Raw genomic sequence first — 15,117 nt, forward strand, 5'->3', positions numbered from 1 at the left:
TCTGGTGGAGACGCCGACCCTGCAAAGTAGGACAGTCGTAGTGGCGGAACGCCCTTGTTGGTTCTGGATGAGCATCTGACCTCTGGTTGTGCAACCGCATCAGCATCCTCATCCTCCTCCAACGCTGGCATGTCCACGTACAGCTCCTCCTCTTCGTCTCTGGTGCCGCCAGGGGTCTGGACCTCTGCGTCTTCTGGGGTGTCGCCTGTAGGGGGTGTTGTGACACTAGAAGGTATATTAGTTCCTTGTGCTAAAGGAAAACTTATAAACTCTTCATCTGGTGACTCTCTAGAACAGTTAATAACAGTGTTCTTTGTATCAAACTTTCCTAGTTCATCAAAATGAACCACATGGTATGGGTCTACTCTGCCACTCTTTGGATCTAAAACTCTATATCCCTTACCTCCAGGAGCATATCCAACCAGGATACCTGCTTTTGCTCTGGAGTCAAGCTTGTGTCTGCGCTCTTTGGGCACGTGGTAATAACAGACACTTCCAAACACACGTATGTGCTGCAGACTTGGGACTCTCCCGTGCCAAAGTTCAAATGGTGTGCGTTCTGCACCCTTTGTAGGCAATCTGTTTTGCAAATAAATCGCCGTATTCGCCGCTTCACCCCATAGCTTCTGTGACAAGTTGGCCTCTTTTAACATGCACCTTGTCATCTCCATAATAGACCTAAACTTTCTCTCAGCAATGGAGTTCTGTTGAGGCGTGTAAGCAACTGTAGTTACATGTGCTATGCCTTCTTGTGCCATGATGGCCTTCATCTGCCGTGAGCAAAACTCTCCACCATTATCCGAAATTAAGGTGGAAGGAGCTCTCTGGAATTTGTTCTTCACCATGTTTAAGTACAGTTTGAACAATTCCGGTGTCTGACTCTTTTCTTCTAGAAAATATCCAACACAATATCTTGAGAAGTCATCTATAAATATCAGAATGTACTTATTGTTTCCTAGGGAAGGTACATTCAGCGGACCACATAGGTCAGTATGAACAGTGTCCATGACTTTTGTGCTTCTCTTCTCTGTACAACGTGGGAAGGAAGGCTTGACTGCCTTTTCAGTTATGCAAGTTGTACAGTTTGGCATTGGTGTACTGCAATTCTTTACCTGTAGACCTTTTACCAGATTTTCCTTCTGCATTTTCAGGATAAGGTTGGTATCCCTGTGTCCAAGCCTTTTGTGCCAGAGTTCCAGATCTGGTTGATCCTTTCTGCTGGGTTGTGCAACCCTTGCAGACTCATTCTCTGAAATATCAATCTCATACACATCATTGATTAGTTTGGCTTGAATAAACACTTCACCATCTTTTATCACATTGCATTGTCCATTTTTAAATATAATTTCAAAACCTTTCTTGTCCAAGCTAGACACACTTATTAGATTACAGTTCAGCTTTGGTGCATACTTAACATTACTCACTGTAGTATCAAAAGACTCATTGTTCACTTTGAAATTCAAGTTCAAAGATCCTGCACCTATTGACTTTATAACATTTCCATCAGCAATTTCAATCTCAGACTGTTTATTATTGTCTATTTCATTGAAATATTCCCTTTTATAACAGAAGTGGCTGCTTGCTGCACTGTCCAGAAGCCACTTATTGCGCTTTCCTTCACAGCTCTGGAAAGCTACATTTCTTTCTTGCAATATCATTGCACGCCCACGACCCCCCTTCTTTTCGCCTTTTGGTGGAAAGGGGCGGGATTCATTCTTTGTAGATGCTCCATACTTGCGCTCAATATCCTTTAAGATTTGCGCTGCATCATCTCTGCTATTAATTGACGTTAGATGCTTATTGTGAAGTCCACTCAAAATTATGTGTCTGGCCTCGCTGTTCATGCGTTTCCAAGTTGCTATCTTTGCTAAATCCTCTTCTGTTTCGCCAGTAGGCATAGGATTTTCAATGGCATCCAAAACATTCCTTGCATCTAAAAATGCTATCAGGCGTTGTTTCCAAAATACATAATTGTCATCATCTAGAGCCATGAATCCTGGCTTAACTCCACTATCAAAATCTGCAAAAGCCATCTTGGAATCTCAAAATTCTAAAAATTTCTCAAAATTCAAAAATTTGCCAAAAATTCCAAAATCAAAATCTCTAAAAATATCTCAAAATGCAAAATAATCTTCACTGCCTCTGAGTTCTCAGTGCTGTAAACTCTGAGGGAGGGGAGGGGTAGCTAATCCCCTAGGCACACTGGAGAACAATAGACCATGTGCTCACCAGGAAGTTCTAACTGAAAAATCCTACTCAGTTCAAAATCACAATCCAAAGCAATCCTTCAAAAATACACAAAAATACGCAGTCCTGGGCCGTAATAACCCTTTATGGGAATGTTAGGAATGTGGATTAGGATATATTATTAGATAGATCCTATCCAAGCTTGTGTTAGCAAGCTTCCAATATTAGCAGAGTGACATTCCCCTTTTGTGCGCAGCAAAGCATGTGCGTTAGATTCGCTAGAATCTCTATAACAATATTACACTTTATAGTTCAATATTACACTTCCTGGCAAAGGTCCCCTTTGTCCCTCTTAAAAGAAATACACAACACAGTGTTTATAAAATAAGATAGAGTTTACTTACAGTTTCATCCTGAGTTACAGCATAATCTCAGAAAGGCAGGCTTGCTTAGAAAAGTTACAAGTATATATACATCTAGAGACTACTTAGTAAAGTAAGACTCCATTTGGTCTCACTCTTGGCTGCAGGCCTAGAGTGAGAACCATGCTAACTAGAGATTCTCTGGAGATGTGTCCTCATCGAGGGAGGAAGTAGCTAAGAGAGAGCGAGTGATTGCAGGCTAGGGCTTTTGTCTAATCCAACTCATTTGCATGTCTGAGGGAACAGGAACTGACCTGTAGTCAGGTGTCCCTCCAGGTGAGTTCCTGTTAGTGGACACTCTAGGAACTGTTGTGACTTGTCTGCCCCAGTGTTCCATCCCACATCTTCTGCCTCACTTGGGAGTCTGGATTCCAACTGGAGCAGAACTCTGCCCCCATCCCTAAATTAGAAGGTCGGTGTAACAGATTAATCCAGCGCCCTTCCGACAGAAGATCTTGTTTTAAACAGAGGAACTAATCAGACTTGTTCAGCATCTGCTCTGCATAGCTGCCAAGTTATCCCTTTTTTTAAGGGAAATTCCCTTATGCTGAATAGGCTTCCTCGTGAGAAAAGGGAAAACTTGGCAGCTATGCTGCTCTGCCCCAGTCAACACAGCAGAAAAAGATTGCATTTCCCCTTAAATGCAATCCCCTTAAAATGGCATCCCTTTAAAGTTAGATGAAGTGGGGCGGATGCTGTTCTGCTGTAGGTAACTGTCTGATTTCAACAGAATTGTGGACATGGCCCAATAATAGCATGAAATCAAAATGGGACACACATAAATCACCATACAGTTACTCCCTGAGGTTATGGACGTCATCCAAAACCAAGGGGGAGCAAAAGGGAAGTTTGAAATAAACTTTGGAGGAACTTTCCATGAGGCCCTGGTTGCCACAAGATAATATCAAGGCTAATAAGTTCAGCACAGATTTTAATAAAGGATAAGAACCCCATTTAAATAAGAATGCCATCTGATTAGCACAAAAAGCAGCCTGTTCTTTGTTCTTAGTCTGATAAATCCCTTATCCTTCTGCAAATCTCTGCCAAGTTTGTGTGCCTTCATAATGCCTCGAAGCCAAGAGCTCTGGATGTTAAGCATGAGCTGCATAAAAAAATGATCCCATTTCAATCAGTCTCCTTTCTATTTAAATATTGCCTCCATTATTGTGACCCAGCCTACATCGAGACTGTTGTGTTAGGCCATCTCTCTCTTCTCCAGGCAACTAAATTAAATCCTACTTAACATTTCTTCTTGCCTTGTTAATAAAACCGTTGATTTCTAGGGACCAAAGTTACCAGCAGTATCAACTTTTGTATGCATAATAGAGGTCATAGTGTTACTTTTGCCCTCCCTCTCAGCATGCAAAGGAAGATCCAATCTTCGCGGAAAGGATGCTGGGGAATTTGCCATATTTCCATGGCAAATTGTTCTAACGATTAATTATTCTCACTTGAAGGAAGTGGATGATGAAAGCAAGAGGGAGGGAAACCCTCCATTATATCTTACACTTTCCTTTTTGGGGATTAAAGCGGAATTTACATAATCAGGTCTTCATCACAAGGTGACTTTGTGTAGACATCCTATGGTGGAGATGTATGTGAAAACCAGGCTTCTGGTTCGGTTCGGCTGAACCTGATTTCAACTTATCGTTATCTATAGGGTGCAGGGGAAGCACATGGGATCAGGCTTTCAGAAGGTCCCAGATCAATCCCTTGCGACTTCTGACAGAGCTGAGAAAGACTGCTCACTTTTGCTACATGAAACATGATGGGGGAACCACATAACACCAGTCCTAAAAGAACTACATTGGCTCCCAGTACGTGTCTGACCACAATTCATAGGGTTGGTGCTGAACTTTAAAGCCCTAAATGGGCTCGGCCCAGTATACCTGAAGGAGCGTCTCCACCCCCATTGTTCAGTCCAGCTCCCAGGGCCTTCTGGCAGTTCCCTCACTGCGAGAAGTGAGGTTACAGGGAACCAGGCAGAGGCCTTCTCGGTAGTGGTGCCCGCCCTGTGGAACTGTTAAAGAGTTGGCATCTCTGTGTGAACGTGCAGCTCAACACACCACACCAATTAAGCACCTGGTGAATGACTCAGCTTTGCACGTAGCTGAAGTTCTGCCCAGAGATAGTAACCTAGCAACAGCCAGTTGATTGGTAAAGAGAACAATAAAGACATGTGCTCTGTGTGGAAAGTTGTGGAGAGTTAGTGGAGATGGTGGATGATGTGGAGAGATTATGCTGGAGTTTGTTAGAGGTAGAGAGAGATTTACTGATCTATGTACTGTTTGTTGTTTTCTTGTAAATAAACCTGTACAGTGGTACCTCGGTTTATGAACACAATTGGTTCTGGAAGTCTGTTCATAAACTGAAGCGTTCATAAACTGAAGCGAACTTTCCCATTGAAAGTAATGGAAAGTGGATTAATCCGTTCCAGACGGGTCCGCGGAGTACTTAAACTGAAATGTTCATAAACTGAAGCATGGGTGTAATTGGTTCCGGAAGTCTGTTCATAAACTGAAGCGTTCATAAACTGAAGCAAACTTTCCCATTGAAAGTAATGGAAAATGAATTAATCCATTCCAGATGGGTCCGTGGCGTTCATAAACCGAAAATTCATAAACCGAGGTGTTCATAAACCGAGGTTCCACTGTATATAGTTACTCAGTACTAGTGGCAGTGAGTTCCTGTGTCAAGCTACTTGCCTTCAACTGTGACCAAGAAGTTTCCGCTGTGCCTGTGCTTACTCTGCTGAAGTCCAACTGGTGTAATTGGCATTTACAGACAGCCTACAAATCTTTAACAGCAACGCCCTCCCATCAGATGTCAAGGAAATAAAAAACTCTCTGACTTTAAGAAGACACCTGAAGGCAGCTCTGTTTAGGGACTTTTTAAATGTTTGATCTTTTATCGTGTTTTTAGTATTCTGTTGGGAGCCGCCCAGAGTGGCTGGGGAAACCCAGCCAGATGGGTGGGATATTAATTTAATAATAATAATAATAATAATAATAATAATAATAATAATAATAATAAATTAGCTTTAATACTGTCTATGAGGTGTGGGGAGAAAAGCTAGGCAAAACAGCCACTCGGCCAAGCAGATTCAACTGGGGCAAGGACACCAGAGCAGGAGAATGAATGCAACCATGGACCTCAAGCATAATGTGTGTGTGTGTGTGTGTGTGTGTGAGAGAGAGAGAGAGAGAGAGAGAGAGAGAGAGACTGGGAGGCTCCCACCATTCCAGCATCTGCCAATTAAAGAGCTCCCCTCATGCTACCTAATACTAGGGCCAGCCCTGCAAAGATATAAAGGGACTCGAGTGCCCAAGAGTACATATAAAAATGTCCACTGAGACCTGGGCAGAAAGATCTGTTTTAAGCAAGGGGTACAACTTCTCCAGTTCAGAGCTGAACACATGTATGTTGCTGCTGACAAAATGCACTATTAAAACTTTAGTTTAAAAGACAAGATTATTATTTTTTAAAAAAACAAAACCCCAGCACAAAACCATGTAACACATGGCCACTGAGTTTTTAGAGTAAGGGGTATGTGAAGTGAGTACTGACACTTATCTGGAACAAAGAACATCAGGTATATATTTTAGGAAGTGGAGGACAGTTTCTTGAAATATGCGGCAGGTGGTCTGCCTACATAGATCAAATAAGCTGGAAATAAAAGAAAAGGTTCCTGGGTGCCATAAAGTCTCAACAGGCATCCACCTGAGGAATTGTTTTTATTCTCCATCTGTTATTTGGAGTCTTTGGAGAATGTTTATTACTGTATATTCCTGCATATAAGACTACTTTTTAACCCAGGAAAATCTTCTCAAAGTCGGGGGTCGTCTTATACGCCAGGTTGTATTTCTTATACGGCGAGTATATCCCAAACTCTATATTTTAACTGGAAAAGTTGGGGGTCGTCTTATACACCGGAAGAAAAGTAGGGAAGATTAAGATGGCCTGAAATACCCATCTTGGGATTTTCTTTTTTTTCTTAGCAGCACTGGGGACACCTACATTGTTTTGCAAATAGTTTTCTATTCAAGACACGTGCCTTTATAATCCTTGTCTTTTTATAGCACTTGAATCTCAAGTCACGACTGTCTCCTACCCTGAATCCCTATTAGTGAACATTGCCTGCAGCTGGTTGGTCTTAATCATTACTGTCAACCAATCAAAGAGGATCATATGGTGTGTTTTTTTTAAATCACGTGACAGCATCCCAACATCAGGGCTTGCCTGATTTCCAGAAGGAGTTCTTTGCGGTGAATAACTTGTTTCATTCTTAGTAATGCTTAATTTGAGACCCGTTGTGAGCCCCACAACGAGTCATGCAAAGCCCACATAGGGGAGTCCCTTATACTGGTTCATTTAGTGTTGGACCCCCCCCCCCCGAATATTCTACTCTTACTGAAATCATGGAGATCAAACATCTAACAGGGAATCCATCTCCCCTCTACCTGGAGATGTTAGGAATTGGACCAGGGGTGTTCTGAATGCAATGCAATAAGTCTTTTTCTCAGGTATTAATGGCAGTGTAGTGTGTGAATTCCTCAAGTCCTTGCGCCTGTGACATTTTCTTGACCAAAATGGGGCCTCATAATTCTTCTCGCGCCTACCTCTATGGCTGCAGAATAAAATGCAGATAATACTCGAATGTTGAAGGAATCTTATACCATATGTGGTAGACCTGTCCACATTTGAAGAGCTTCTGGGATAAGATTTATAATGAAATGAAAAAAGTGTTGAAAAACACATTTATGAAGAAACCAGAGGCTTTTTTTTACTGGGGATAGTTAGAGATGAAATACCAAAAAAAGATATTACTTTTTTTCTGTATGCCACAACAGCAGTGAGAATTTTATTAGCAAAAAATTGGAAGACTGAAGATTTGCCTACTGTGGACGGTTGGCAGTTGAAGATGACAGAATTCATGGGGCTGGCCGAGCTGGCCGGGAGACTTCGTGACCAGAGGGAAGAATCGGTGGAAGAAGATTGGAAGAAATTTAAAGTTTATTTAAAAAAATAAATGTAAGATTGGAAATAATTAATATAAGATCTGGAAGTATATGGAGGTTGTAGAGGAGGATTGGTCGAGAATTTACAGATATTAAGATTCTAATATGTGTTATAATTATATTGTTGAGTTAGCATTAGATATAAATGTCAAGGTAAAATTGATTGGTATGTTAAGGAAGTAATAAGAGATATTATTTGACAGTGAAGTTAAGTAGAGAAGGATATGTTTATATAACCAATAAATAAGATTGAAAACAAGATGTAGAAAGTACTAAAGATGAAATACATTGTAACACAGTTGGGAAGTACTGGAGGAAGTCAACAATGTGAGAACATATGATAGATAATCAGAGTCCTTTTTTTTCTTTCCTTTTTTCTCTCTTTTTATTGTTATGGTTTTGGTTTTCTATACTCTTTTTTGTATGCTTGTATTGTATTCATTTTCAGGTTTGTGTTTTTGGTGGTTCCCCCCCCCCCTTTGTATTTTTAAGCTTATAAAATAAAAAATATTTCATTTTTTAAAAAATGCAGATAATACTCCACCCACACACACACCTTTGAAATAGTCTGAAGGTGACCTCTCTTTTGTCATAGCCCAAAATGTCATCCCTACAGCAGCTTTGAACAGTGGTGATTGATTTCTTTGGCTTTTCAAGTTGGCAACATGAAACTTGAGCTTTTAGCTTCATAGGCCTTCACGTTCCATATCTGAATATCTCTTCTGGGAGCCAGCTATTTTTCAGTAGTACCTGCATCCAGCTACCGATTTCTATTGCTCTGGAATATGTGCCCATTTCCCCCATCCAATCACATTTTTCTCATGCTCCAGTCTTTCCTTTGTAAATATCTTTGCAGAGAAATAACCGTATTGAGAACTTGTGCTTGAGCTTGCTTCCCCTGCATTCTTTTTTTCCCTTGTGTGTCATTTCTTTTTAGATTGTGAACCTGAAGACAGGGACCATCTCAGTACTGATTTTTGTAAGCTGCTCAGAGAGCTTTTTTTTTTTATTTTGCTTTTTTTGGCGAAAAGGTAGGGTATAGATGCTCTTAAGTGTAGAAGGGAGGAGATGGGGAAAGTGAAAGTTTGTAGAGTATGAGACTCTTAATCTCAGGGTTGTGGGCTCAAGCCCCACATTGGGCAAAAGATTCCTGCATTGCAGGGGGTTGGACTAGATGACCCTCGAGGTCCCTTCCAACTCTACAATTCTATGATTCTATGAGATGCAGAATCGTCTTCCTCCCTTGCCCCCTCCCAAGTATATGTTTAATTAGGGTCATAAAAACCCTAATGAAACATTAGGCCTATGTGGGAGATGGATTGAGGATTAAAATGTAAACATCCTACCCCACATGTATGGGAAGAATATAAAAAGTAATTGGGATGTGAAGCTTTTTCACACAATAAAACACATACTTTTTTGCAGTTAATTAAAACGTAGAAATTGGGCAATTACACTTTTTATCTTTCATTTGCCATCTGCTGACCTCCTCTTCATCCCTATTGCAGAGAATGAACCAACCATTTTTAGTAAGGCAAAAAAAGGTTTATGTTTCTTTTTTCTTTTTAAAAATAAGTTTTATTAAATTTTTCCAAAAAACAAAAACAAATTACATTTCACCGTATGTTCACCCATCTCAGTCTTTTCAATGCAGACACCAAATACAATTACAGGCAAGAAAACGTTTTAGGTGCAAAAATGCAAAAGCTGGCTTCAAAATAGGCTATGAGTGTCTCACGCTCTCAGACACATGCCTGCTCAGTTTGGAAGCATGGTGGAAAGACAGTCTCCTCAGAGGCAGGAGGAAATATAAAAGATTATCTACTTTGTCACAGAATTCCTACCCGGAGGCATCAGAGGAAATGAGCTCACAGAGTGTCCTCTCTAGGAAGTTCAAGTACTCTCTGTGTACTAGCCCTGTGCTTGCCTAGCAAAACATGCATTGGTGATTTGGCTGCAAACCCAACAAGGCCTGCTCCTGAGTTAATTCAGGGCTGGATCTGGGGTGGTGATCTCCAGGTCAGCATGGGTTGAGTTGGCCTGATCTGTACCAGATTGGGGGCCCAAGACCTATCAGCAGGCTGTACACAGCTGGATTAAGTACACAGGAACATATTTGTAGCTACCTTCTACTGAGTCAGACCACCAGTTCATCTAGCTAACTATTGCCTATGCTGACTGGCAACAGCTGCTGAATGTTTCAGAGACAGATGTCAATCCCAGCCTTACTGGAGATGCCAAGGATTGAAGCTAGGGCCTTCTGAATGGAAAGCAGATTATCTGCCACTGAGCTGCAGCTCTTCCCCATATATTCTCTAATAAGAAATGTATTCCATCTACTGCTGCAGCAAAAGTGCTGCCCACTACAGTGGAAATGCTGCTTCTACATGGTTTTGCAAGAATAAAACTTGCAAAAGGTAGGTAGAGAAAGCACAAGGCTTTTTATTTGCTGAACAGCTTGCTCTTACTCATTAATCTTTATAGGAACAATGGAGCATTCCCTATGATATTTATATATATAAAAAATTATTTGAGCAAATTAAGTGTGGAATTTACCTCCTGATGAAATTAAATTCTTGTTCTTGAAGCAGCCCGGTGTGTATGGATTTACACTCTGTGATCTTTCACAAAAAAATAAGATATTGATTTTATTTAGTGTGAATCTGAAAAAGGGCACCAGGCAGGAGAAGCAGAGAAAGAGATGAAATTAATAATGCAAGTTAATCCAACCATGATGCATGGATATTTACAGCAGGACAAAACCAGTCTAGTGCCACCGCTCCCTCCTACAAAAGGATATAAAGCTCTGAAATTAAATAACACTTTCCGTAAAGATTGAAATGGTAAGTGCTTTTGCCAGTGATAAGAATTGACCGGCTGAGTAGAACCTCTTCATTGAAAAAGAGACTGGATCCGAGAGAGAAAGAGCGAGAGAGAGATATTTAAATTTGGTCTTGGTTGATTGCAGAAGAAATACAGGCAAGATGGTGTTTAAATTTCGTTTTGGTTGACTGAAGAAGGAATACATCAGAACCATGTCATTTTAAAATATAAGCCCCACTTTTCTCCCTTTTTTGATGTGTGATGAATAGTATGTTAGTAATTCAACTCCAGCAGAATGCTTAATCTAGGAATATTTTATATCCGGGGGAAAGCAAATCCTCCGTGTCAGGAAGATTTGGGCTGAAACAATCTCAGACGCTCCATCTCCACACAAAAACAAAATGGAGCTTCAGAAGCTGCAATCTCCCTAGGAAAACCCTCATGCTGGGAAGAATGACATGAACCTTTCCACTCCGGCTATTTTTCTGCTGGGATTTATTATTATTATTATTATTATTATTATTTATTTATTTATTTATTTATACCCCGCCCATCTGGCTGGGTTTCCCCAGCCACTCTGGGCGGCTTCCAACAAAAGATTAAAAATGCATTAAAACATCAGTCATTAAAAACTTCCCTAAACAGGGCTGCCTTCAGATGTCTTCTAAAAGTCAGATAGTTGTTTATTTCCTTGACATCTGATGGGAGGGCATTCCACAGGGCAGGTGCCACTACTGAGAAGGCCTTCTGCCTGGTTTCCTGTAACCTCACTTCTCGCAGTGAGGGAACCGCCAGAAGGCCCTCAGTGCTGGAGCTCAGTGTCCGGGCTGAACGATGGGTGTGGAAATGTTCCCTCGTGTATAGTGGATCAAGTCACTATATTTCAGCCCAAAGCCCAAGGGTAAGTAGCTGGCAACAGTAGCGTCTGGTGTCATGAGGCAGAGCCTCAGAGTCACCCTCCTGAAATCACTACATCTTACCTGGATAAGGCTGAGACACAGTGGCGGTGAGGTGGGGGCTGTCAAGACGTACCAATGGAGCCGCTCCAATGCTCTTGTCCGCATGTCCATCCAGCCCCAGCCTCCCTGCTGCCTAAGCTCACCACACTCTGTCCAGCTTCTGTCCAAAACAATGAGAGAGGCAAGCAGATTTAGGGAAGCATGACTGGTTGGGTCGCACTGGGTGTGGAGCCTTGGGGGATGCCGCAATTTTGATTTAGATTGGATCATGAGGGGTGGTGACAAATTTTCGTGGCACGCAGGGCACCGCTGAAATTTGAGACCCCAAGTCCACCATGGACAGAGGCTTTTATATGCAAGAAAGAGTACTTTATTCAGACTAGTAACACTACAAAGTATATGAGCAAGGGAAGAGATTCAGAAGCGAATGAAAGCAAAAAAAAAGAGATGCCCCAATAGTTTGGATGCCTCTCTCACCCAGCTTTTGAAGTTGAGGTGTGGCAAGCTCACTCATGTGACTTCCTCGCTTTTGGGGAATGCCACACATGGTTCATCTGGGTGGATGCGTCTGAACACATTTATTGAGAGAGACCCTGGTTCTCAATTACTGTGTCTTGCTTTTCTGACTTTGGTTCTGCTCACACTGCCTCTTGTGCACCTGTCCCCACAAGCTGGTCAAGATCCTCCCTCCCTCTCAAGGAGGCCCTGTGCTCTTAAGGAGGGGTGACAGAGAGATGGACTTCCCATTCTCTGGCACTTGGGAGTCAAAAGTGAAGAACCTCCATACCCCCATCCCTGGGTATAGCCTTTAACTTTCCCCTTCGCTCCATTTCCTTCCCCCTCATCCTCATCCTCATTGATTTGGGGCTGCCAAACCTTACAAAGCCGAGGGGCCCATGACAGTTGGCCAGAATGAAGCCACCATTTTAAACCTTCCACCATTACCAAGAGCATGCTTGAGGTACTGTACATATGGTGGTCGAGTGTGGGAGATGTTTTCAAGACCCATAACGGAGTCTGTTAAATACCCCCAGAAGCCCAAATCCATGAGAATGGACCCAAGATTTTGCCAATAGATTCTAATTAAGTTCTGGAATTTGTCTGCAAATGTACATGCATGAAGTAACTATAAAAATAAATAAAATGTTGTTCCTCTAATATAAATCATTACAATTCTTTTGATGGATTCTGATGACCTTGTAGAGAATGTAGGAAGGCTGGGAATTTTATTCTGAAAGGAGAAGAAAGGAAATGATTTAGATTACTATGCAAATATGATCACAAAACAACTTATTTAAATGTGACTGTTTCCAACTTTCACCCAAGAGGCTACTCTGGAAAGCCTAACAAGTGGCTCATCCTGGAACAATGGATTTAATTTACTCTGCAAATGAAACACAGAAACCCTAGAGGCATTGAGAAAACAAGGAATACTTTGGAGATGTGATGTAATTGGTTCCGCTGAATGTACATTCAAATCCAATGTGGATTTCATTTCACCTTTAAAAAAGGAAAAAGAAATATATAAATGGACAGTATTTAAGTCTCACTGACATGTTCTGGAGCTGTGTTAGTTTATTTTTTATCACTAAAAGCCCAGCTCCACCTCCATGCAAACCTAATGCAAATGCACTTAATTTGTAATTTTGTACAATTACGGATCTTAATGAGCTCAGATGAATGTGAATTCTCTATCACCTAGTGGCATCATAACTTTTCACATCAACCATTTCATAATTATCTCTAAATGTTTAATTTCAGGAGATTTATCCTGTGCCACTTAACGTCAGAACCTGAGAGATATCTGAGCAGAGGTGGAAGCGAGTGACATGTGCTAAGGTGACCAAACTCTTGGCAAAAGCAAGACCATGGTGCCTTTTTGAAGGGAATAAGGATAAGTGGGTTGGTCTATTTCTGACCCATCTCAGTTTCACATGCGCTTATTTTATAAGTCCATTCCATTTAGTTTTGGCATTAATTTGGCTTTTCTTTAATAAATAAATATGCAAACCATTTTAAAATGCAGATTACAATATACAAATACTATATCACTAAATATTATTTGATATATATATTATCACAATGTATGCATTTCTAAATGCATTTTGTCCCAAAATACACATTTTAAATGCATTTTGGTACAGTGCTGCAAAATTTTGAGATATGCTCTGACCCAGTGCTTTTTTTTCTGGGGGGACGCAGGGGTGTGTATACTTCTAAACATTTTGTGAATCTAAGTTTGGCCTCATTGAGGGGCAGTATTTCAATATGAGTAGGAAAATGAGAGTACCCCTAAACGTTTGTTTGTTTGGAGGAAAAAAACACTGTTCTGATCTATGTACTTTGTTTGGGGGCTGTGAATTAGCTCAGTTTGTTTAAATAACTGAACCAAACAAAACTCTCCTCCATCCCTAGGGCAGCATTGGGGATGTACACAACTAAGTTTTACTCTCTGTTGGACTGTTTGAATTAAACAGACCCAAGTTAGTCATGCCCATTAATTTCAATGGGTCTACTCTGAATAAAACTAACAGTGACTACAACTCATGAAGCGTAGACATTTGGGCAATAAGGTGGCTCCAGTCCAGAGCCCTCCTATATCATCAGCTCTTGCTGGACTGTACAACTTCAGACAGCAAGGGAAAGAGATGAAAGACAGAAACCATAAGAAATGAAAAGCACTAGATTAGAACTCCTTTTTATGGGCCTTCTTGCTCAGCAACTACTTGGCAATTTCTGTCTCTTCATTTCCAAGTATATTTCTGAGTAGTGAACTTTGGAATTCTAACAAGCACAATGTGAATCTGAGGCTCACACTCAGCAATGAATTGTAGGTACCGGTAGTTACTGGTAGTTCAACCAGTCCATAAGTTGAACACTTTCATATGATGCTTCCCATATACACGCTGGTTTAAAATAGCCAATTTTATTGTTCTGTTCAATTTTATTGTCCTGTGAGCAAGTATTTTTGAAAAGCATGGAAAGTACTCCATTAAGTGACCCTCTGCCCCCCCCTTTATCCATGATTTTTTTTTTTAAAAAAAAAACCTCAACAACTTTGGTGGCTCCTCCCCAAAAAGCTTGACAACATAAAAACAACAAACGTGCTTTCTTCCTCATAGCACTGCATGTTCAGTACACTTACCTGCAAGATCAGATGTGTGATTTCTCCCCCGCCCCCCAAACCCCCCTGTTTTAGATCATTGTGTTATCATGATGTGTACATCATTATCCACAATTGCACATCATGTTCCCAATTCATGAGGAGAAGCAACCACCAATACAAATATGTAAGATCGTTTTTTTCCACATGCCTAATTGGCTGAATTGCTTGCTCATTCCCTATTCCAAAGCAGAGAAAGCAGTATACATGAATCTGGATTTGGCTCACTGTTGCACATGACAGACGCAACAAGCTTAAGTATACACAGGGCCGGCTCTAGGTAGAGTCCCGGTGGTACGGGGTGCCAGGGTGCCGGGCCTTGTTGCGCCCTGCAAGGGCGGGGGCGCCGGAGCGATCTCCGCCCCTCAGCTCCAGGGCGCCTGACCTGCTCGAGACTGCCCTGAGTATACAACAGCTTGTGCTATTAAGCCACACCCCCTACAGGTTCAATGGCAATGTTCACAGACCGTCAGCCTGTTTTGAATGCTTATCCACACAAGAGCAAATATATGGCTTTCATTTTGGGGAGCGGGAAAATCATAGAT

The sequence above is a fragment of the Zootoca vivipara genome, chromosome 5 (genome assembly GCF_965207765.1).
Source record: "Zootoca vivipara chromosome 5, rZooViv2.hap1.1, whole genome shotgun sequence".
NCBI lineage: Eukaryota > Metazoa > Chordata > Lepidosauria > Squamata > Lacertidae > Zootoca > Zootoca vivipara.